General features: G+C 36.5%; 1 pseudogene; it reads right to left on the bottom strand.

The window, feature by feature from the left end:
- Window positions 1-7,033: 7,033 nt before the first annotated feature.
- Window positions 7,034-7,940, bottom strand: LOC116597092 (annotated as a pseudogene).
- Window positions 7,941-8,264: the final 324 nt, after the last annotated feature.

Genomic DNA, 8,264 nt, shown 5'->3' with positions numbered 1-8,264 from the left:
TTTCTCTTCAGTTTATTTACCTAAATTTGTTCAGAACTCAAGAAACTAAGAGAAGAGTGCTATTTATTGGTCCCTTAAATCTTACCAGTCTTATTGCCTAGTTTTCTGCTTTCAGATTTAAGGACTTTCTTTTTGTGAATGTATATTACATTGAGGTTTAAACAACTTAGATTTCTACCTAGGGATGGATAATTAACAAGGTCCCTATTTAAATTTCAAAATAAAGTGGTTTTTTACTTATTTCATTGCCTTATGTGTTATATGTTCATTACAAGCCAGTAGCGACCATTTGGAAATGCAGTTCTTCTCATTTCCTAAAGTTTTGTCTGAATTTCCTACATCATCAAACTCTGTCAACACCTTCAGAGAGAAGGATCTCAGTGGCACCTGGGTCGCTCAGTCAGTTAAGTGTCTGACTCTTGCTTTCAGCTCGGGTCATGATCTTGGGCTCCTGGGATCAAGCCCTGAAATGGTCTCCATGGTTGGTGGGGAGCCTGCTTGAGTATTCTCTCTCTACCGCTCCTTCTGCTCATCCCCCTAGCTCGCTCTTTCTCTCTCTCTCTCTTTCCCTCTCAAATAAATAAAAAATCTTAAAAAAAAAAAAAAAACGAATAGAAGCATCCTTCTGCTGAAGTCGAAAAGTACTGAAAGTGGAAAAGGACAAGACAGAGCTTGGTTCTACAGTGGAGAAGTCTGGGCTGATAAAAACTTCATCACTGAAGTGGGCAGAGCCTGGGGAACTGATCCAGCAACCATGACCGGCTGCCTGCAGGAGGTTGGTAGTTACTAGGAAAGTCAGTTCTTTGTTCTTTTGGAATTTGTATTATGATAAAGTGATACTAAAATTGAAAGTGGTGTCAATCCAGAGGGAAAAAAAAGAACAAGAAATCTCCCAGTCAGATTATATCTGGTAACATCATGAGACCTCCAAATCAAACTACAATGCTTGGTCTTTTAGTTATGAGAGCCAGTAAATATACTATCTTGCTTCAAGAAGATGGGGGTATATCATAAAGTATCTCATTTAGATTGAAGCAGGAAAATAAAAATTAATTATTTAAAACAAAGGAAACTTAATACAGGGAATTGGTTCCCCAGGTGATAAAAGAGCTGAAAGCCAAAAGGGATAGTGAAGCAACCTGAGGACTGGCAGCAGCAGCAGGATGCCTATAAGCAGCAAGTTTTTGGAGCCCAACAGCCAGGGTTACCTGGAGGAATTTGAAACCACAGACTTGTTTCTCTGCCACCAAGCTCTGCATCCAGGGATACTAACTAAACAGGAACAGATTTCAAAACAAACAAGTCAAGGTCCACCACAGACAATATTTGTAAATTAGCTAATATCTTATTTCAAGGTGTCAAATGCTTTCCAACCAGAAAAAGAGAGTACACAAGAAGTACTTGGTCACTGCAACCATTGTTTTCCCTATTTCTCTCATCCAAACCATAAGAAATAAAGAAAATGAATACTATATTTTTCAAAACTCTCCAGGTAATTCAGATTAAGTTTGTACCAGCTCTCATCCGTTCATTCTCCTTACCTGGAAACACTGTTAAACTTCATATCAAAATTCAAAATTTGAGCAATGGTGTACTTAAATGCTTCTATTCTTAATGATTTTCCCTCCTTTCCTAATTTAAAATTTGAAGGAAAAAAAACTAACATATGAACAAATCCAAAGAAATGGTTTCTAAGATAAGGAACCCAAGACCATTGAAACCATATTTTTTCTTAATAATACCAGAGCTTCATACCAGGGAGTTTATTAAATCAAGAGAAAACAAAACTTGAAGAAAGCACTATGGCTTTATGTGCACTTCAAAACTAAACTCTTTTTAAGACATAAATTGATTTGTATGTTTTAGAAGGGGGAAAAGTGCACTCCTTGACCTCTCAAGTGCATAATTGGACACCTTGGCACCATCTGTAATGCTTTGGCCCCAATACTACTTATAATAGTAAAAGTAGAGGCAGCAGAACCCAGGTCTGAAACTAGGGAACAATTAGTTCCATCCATTAGTGGAAATTTTATGAGTTCAGTAAATGAGGAGTGTCTGGTTGAGTGCTTAGGAGGAAAAGGGGAATTTGGTATAGGAAAGCTGTAATATACTACTTATTTGGAACCTTCTCAGGAATCTTAAGGTCATCTGCCTTCCAGCCCCAAAGAAATACAACCCTGCAAAAACCTCTCTGGCCATTTGTAACCAGCATCACTAAGCTTTCCCTTAGGGCCTGAAACACTGACCCTTCTGCTGACTCAGGCAGACAGATTATCCTTAGGCCTTTCCAGCATCCACATATCTAGCCTCATCTGTCCTGCACAGAATATGAGGCTAAGATTATATCCATGGTTATGCCAAGACTGCAGTAATCAGATTGAACCCTCATTCTGGGAGGTGGCATTTGGGCAGTTAATTAAGGGAGAATGTAGAGTTCCTGAGATGACCAAGAGAGTTACCTAAGTAAGAATGTAGAAACCTTAAGTCTAGTGTGATGACACATGATCAGAGACAGAAGAGAGATTCAGACATTAGTGGCTGTGACAAATCTTTTCAACAACACCTTCCCAAGATGCCTGGGTGGTTCAGTCTGTCAACCGTCAGATTCTTGATTTTGGCTCAGGTGGTGATAACCTCAGGGTCATGAGATCCAGTCCTGATAGGGCTTCGAGCTCAGTAGGGAATCTGCTTGAGATTCCCTCTCTCCCTCTCTTTCTGCCTCTTCCTCCACTCATGCTCTAAATAAATAAATAGGCAAAGGAAATAAAAGTGAAAATGAAGTTTTAGGACTTCATCAAGACCAAAAGCTTCTGCACAGCAAAGGAAACAGTCAACAAAGCAAAGAGGCAACCCACAGAATGGGAGAAGATATTCGCAAATGACACTACAGACTAAGGGCTGATATCCACGATCTATAAAGAACTCCTCAAACTCAACACACACAAAACAGATAATCATGTCAAAAATGGGTAGAAGACATGGACAGACACTTCTCCAAAGAAAACATACAAATGGCTAACAGACACATGAAAAAATGTTCATCATAATTAGCCATCAGGGAGATTAAAATCAAAACCACATTAAGTGGTTCCCACCTTACAACAGTTAGAATGGCCAAAATTAATAAGAGAGTAAATGACAAGTGTTGGGAAGGATGTGGAGAAAGGGGAACCCTCTTACACTGCTGGTGGGAATGCAAGTTGGTGCTGCCACTTTGGAAAACAGTGTGGAGATTCCTTAAGAAATTAAAAATAGAGCTTACCTATGACCCTGCACTTGCACTACTGGGTATTTACCCCAAAGATACAGATGTAGTGAACAGAAGGGCCATCTGTACCCCAATATTCATAGCAGCAATGGACATAGCTGCCAAACTGTGGAAAGAGCCAAGATACCCTTCAAAAGATGAATGGAAAAAGAAGATACGGTCCATATATAAAATGAAGTGTTATGCCTTCTTCAGGAAGAATACCCAAATTTGTATCAACATGAACGAGACTGGAGGAGATTATGCTGAGTAAAGTAAGTCAAGCAAAGATAGTCAATTATCATATGGTTTCACTTACTTGTGGACCATAAGGAATAACACGGAGGACATGGGGAAATGGGGAGAAGTGAGTTGGAAATCGGAGGGGGAGACAAACCATGAGAGACTGTGGACTCTGAGAAACCAACAAGGTTTTAGAGGGGAGGAGCTGGGAGGGTTGGGAAGGCCCGGCGGTGGATATTAAGGACACATATTGCATGGAGCACTGGGTATGGTTCACAAACAATGAATCTTAGAACACTGAAAAAATAAAATTAAATTCAAAAAACCCAAAAATTAATGAATAAGTAAGAAATAAATATAATATAATATTAAAAGTAAAGTAACACATCTTACCCATCAACCTGGAAATTGTTCCTCAGGATGCCTGATTCTGACATCACTTATTCCCTAGGGATATCCAAGATCTCAGAATGCACTGAGGATCACATAGTGGGCAGCTAAAAGTCCTCAAAGAGCTTTATCTCTTTCTTATATTGATGCTATCCATCTATGTATTCATTTATTTTTTTGGCATTGCCTTTCCTTCCTCTCCACACTCACCTTCATTATCAGAATAGGTTTCAACTGCAAATTAAAAAAATTAAGGGGTATTTTAAAGTTCTCTCCTGATAGTATATTATATTTTGAAGGGCTAGTCTTCACAGAGTATTTGGTATGTTTTAATAATAGTAAAATCATCTTGCCAATTGCAAAGACTTTATAACCCAATCATTTCTTTTAATTTACTTCCTTCCTAATTTGTAAAATAAAATTGTTTTTATTGATTAATCTATAATTGATAATCCCACATTATTTAAAATCGATTAAATTTTCTTTATAAGGACAGGAATATTTTCCTAAAATAATATCATTTAATGTGTTTAAGAAAGAAGAAAGCAAAATAAGGATAAGACATAAAATGCTGCTGGTGGTAAACCTAATGCCAAAACCACACACACACACACAGAGTACACACTGAGATCAAAATAATTGCATTGCAATAAGTGGCCTAGGAGTTTATCTCTAAGCTAACAGAGAACATAAAAATGCAATCATGGCAGCTGATCCATCAAACAATTTATAGGGTCCATTAGATAAAAGCAGCTAGTCCTGACATGAAAACTGAAACAAAATCCTCTCGTACAAAATAATAAAATACTTATCAATAACAAACATACCAAAAACACAGAATATTTTAGGGCCATTTCTTGAAGTACTCTTAGATATAAGCTTTATTATCATGATAAAGCCCAATTCTACCAAAGAGGGGAAGCTAGTTCACAGTTATAGGGGTTAGCTCTATGCTGGCATAATTAATAAAGGAATAAGTTTAAGACTGTGTGGAAGTAAGAATGGATGCTTAAAGTATGATAAATCTTCTTTAAAGGTTAATTCTCTCATTTAGACTTTGACAGCTATAAGGGGCAATGAGTTTGCTCTCTAGCCTCTGGACTTCTGCTCTTTTGTGTTGTTAGTTAAAAACTAGCCCCTATGCCTTAACAGTAGAGGTAGGGTTTTATAAGACAGCATTTTCATAAAAATCTCACCTTACAAGGACATACACCTAACTGGAATATATCCTGCATCTGCTCAGGGGTTAATTAAGGACAGGATCAAAGTTTTCCTTATGCATTTTTTTGGATCAGTGTTGATATTCAGACCACAGCATTGTCGAGATCCCAAAGTTCTATTACATTTAATTTTCCTCCAATAAGTTTGGCCTGGAAAAATGTCAACGTGATTATTAATAACTTCATGTATTCGTTCATTCAATAAATGTCTATGAGCCCCTGTTATGGTTCAGACGCTCTACTAGGTGCTGGAGAAATACGGCACAAAACAGACAAAAATCCTATCTTCAAGGATCTCACCTTCTAATGAATACTGGAATTGGTCACAAACAAATTTCAATAAAACATTCTTTGAATATTCGGTTTTGAGAAAGCCTATTTCTAAGCACATCCTTCAAAATAAACTGTTTTAAAAACTAACCCACATCTCATTGTCTAACACAGAGCTCTTCTTAAATTTAGTGTCTTTTTTGTGGTCATTTTGGAGACCAGGATTTTTCTTGTCACTTTTATGTTATCTGAGGAAAATGTTATAGTATATTTTTATTAAGGGACTTCCAATATGAATACTTACTACAAATAAACAAAGTCATTACTTTTGCAGCATTATATTAATGGTGGCACTGTGTGTATCTTGTGTGGCATATTTTAATATTTTATTCTATTTGAAAACTGAGTTTTCCAAGAAACTCATCTCAAAAGTCTGTTCCAAATAACAAGTGCTTATCAAATCTGACAGTTTTGTAAAACATATTTCATATTTTATCTTCTGTGATTAGTTTTTGCAAATTAATGCTAATTTCTATATTCTCTATGTCTGATATATACATTAAATTCTTATAAATCAACCAAATACACAGACCTGTACCCCTGGGGGTAAAAATATATGTTATAAAAAATAGAAAATTTAAAAAATAAAAAAATAAAAAATAAATCAACCAAATAGGTGCTTCTGTTTAGTGAGAAATTGACATTAATCAAAGATATCATCAAAGAAGTGAGAAATAGATAACAATTTCATTAAACTCAGATTTTTAAAAGATAGCCAATACATAAAATAATACTGGATTATGATGTGCAATAATTTAGAAAGAGTATTTATGCCCAGATTTATAGACTAAATTGCTTCAAAGAGAGTTGTAATACTCCATTTTGTCTATTATTTTATAAAAGCTATATCATAAATTATATGTCAAGCATCTTGGAAACTATATAATTTATATGAAATACTTCACATAATAGTTAGTATTAGAAATGTGCTATATTAATGCAATATTTTTTTAGGAAAAAGAGTTTTTAAGTCATGAAAATGGACAAAAATAGGAAGAATCACTGAAGGGATATAGAACAGACTCCTAAAGCACAAAATGCTATAAATGTGATTTTTTTTTTGTCACAGCTATTTGTTATAGTAAATATTTAGGTACATTAATTTAAAGGACTGTATATAATTTTAAATATGGCAAAATGAATATCTATTAATATCCATTAATATAATATTTTATATTAATATATAATATTAATAGAATAATAATAATAATATAATATTTTATATTAATATAAAAACTCCCAAGGGGGCTTTATTTTAGGCAAAGTGGTAATTAGGTGAATTTATAAGTAGGAAAACTGGCTCTTTTAAGGCAGAATTTTTCCAAAGACAAAAATGCAGACCAGGTAGAAAGGAAGCAGAGATTTACAAGAGCAATTATGAAATTTGAACTCATATTACATATTTTAAAATGACACCAAAAAAGATCTTTAACAAATGAGATTAGAAGGAAAATAGCAATGGCTAACATGTATTGATGCACTGAGCCCTTAGTTTCTGTTCTAGTCACTTTATATGTGTTTTGTTGTTGTTTGTTTTGTTTTTAGACACTGTTCATTTTCTGCCAACCATACTCCATTTTGTTTGCATTTGTAGAAGAGCGGCTTAAAACCACTCAGTCCTTGTTCCTACCCTTTCAATGGCCTGAGCAGCCGAAGATGCAGACCAGTCTTCAGCGGCCAGCTGGGCGTTCCAGTCTTCAGTAAGGAACTGCTGAGTAGGCACCAAGGGCCAATCTGTGACTTCAGGTTGAGTAGCAGTGAACTCAGGAGGTGGAGCCCTCCATTTCACCCAGACATTCCTCCTTGGTCACAGGCTTTTCAGCAGAAGCCTGCTCTTCTTTTTCAATTTCTTTAGGATTTCTGTACAAGTAGAGATCAGGCCTGACCTCCCATGGTTTTTCACAGGAAATGGTGCCATACATGTGTAGAACTTCTGGGACCAGCATCCACCACATCAGACCTACTGAGGTAGCTCCCTTATTGTTACAAGAGATAGCAATGTCCACATAGCACAGAGGAGAGTCTGTGTTAAACAGCAGTGCTAGACAAGTTAACATAGGACCACCTCTGTGAGAGGGTGGTGGTCAGCTCTGGGATCAGGAACCACCAGAGTCCCAGTTCAAGGAAGGCTGTCAGGATCTGGTTAGTAAAGGTACCAGGAATAATGCTGTCAACAGTAGGAGTGACTCCAGTAGCAGCAGCAAATTTCAGCACAGCTCGCTGGCCAGTATTCTTGGATGATATGACACTAACGTCAGCTGGGTTTTGAATGCAACAACTGTAGGAACTGCCAACAGAAGCATCTCCCTGGTTCTCTTCAAATACATGGTGTAGATGCCATTACTTTTTCTTTTGTAAATGTACACTTCTGTTTGGAAGTCAAGTTTGGTGCCACCTAAGGGGATTCCTGCTGCAAGACTTTTGAGGACACCCTCCTCCTTCATTTGCAGGACATCAAGGGCTCCAGACATTGTGAGAATTTCCCTTTAAGTTACAACGGGAACTCAAAACAATGCAACAATGCCATAGGACCCCTCCCTGGGTAACATTGGAAAAAAGACTCATTAGTCTTCACAACCCTTCAGAATCAACACTATTATTATCTCTATCTTGCAGACAAGGAGACTCAGTCACAAAGACTCAGAAAAACTTGTTCAAGTTTGTCAGCTAGGAAGTTGTACTCAGATATTCTGGATCCAGAACCACTATCATGTGCCTATTACAGCAAATATATTTTTTTAAATCATATTTAAAATGAAAAATAGAGGCATATTCTGTAAGTTAGTTAGACACTAGTGTCTATTATATCTTGTATCACTCAGAAATTTGGAAAT

This window comes from Mustela erminea, chromosome 8, assembly GCF_009829155.1.
Source record: "Mustela erminea isolate mMusErm1 chromosome 8, mMusErm1.Pri, whole genome shotgun sequence".
Taxonomy (NCBI): Eukaryota; Metazoa; Chordata; class Mammalia; order Carnivora; family Mustelidae; genus Mustela; species Mustela erminea.
The sequence above is the reverse complement of the archived record's forward strand: the minus strand, read 5'-3'. Positions and strand labels throughout refer to the sequence as shown.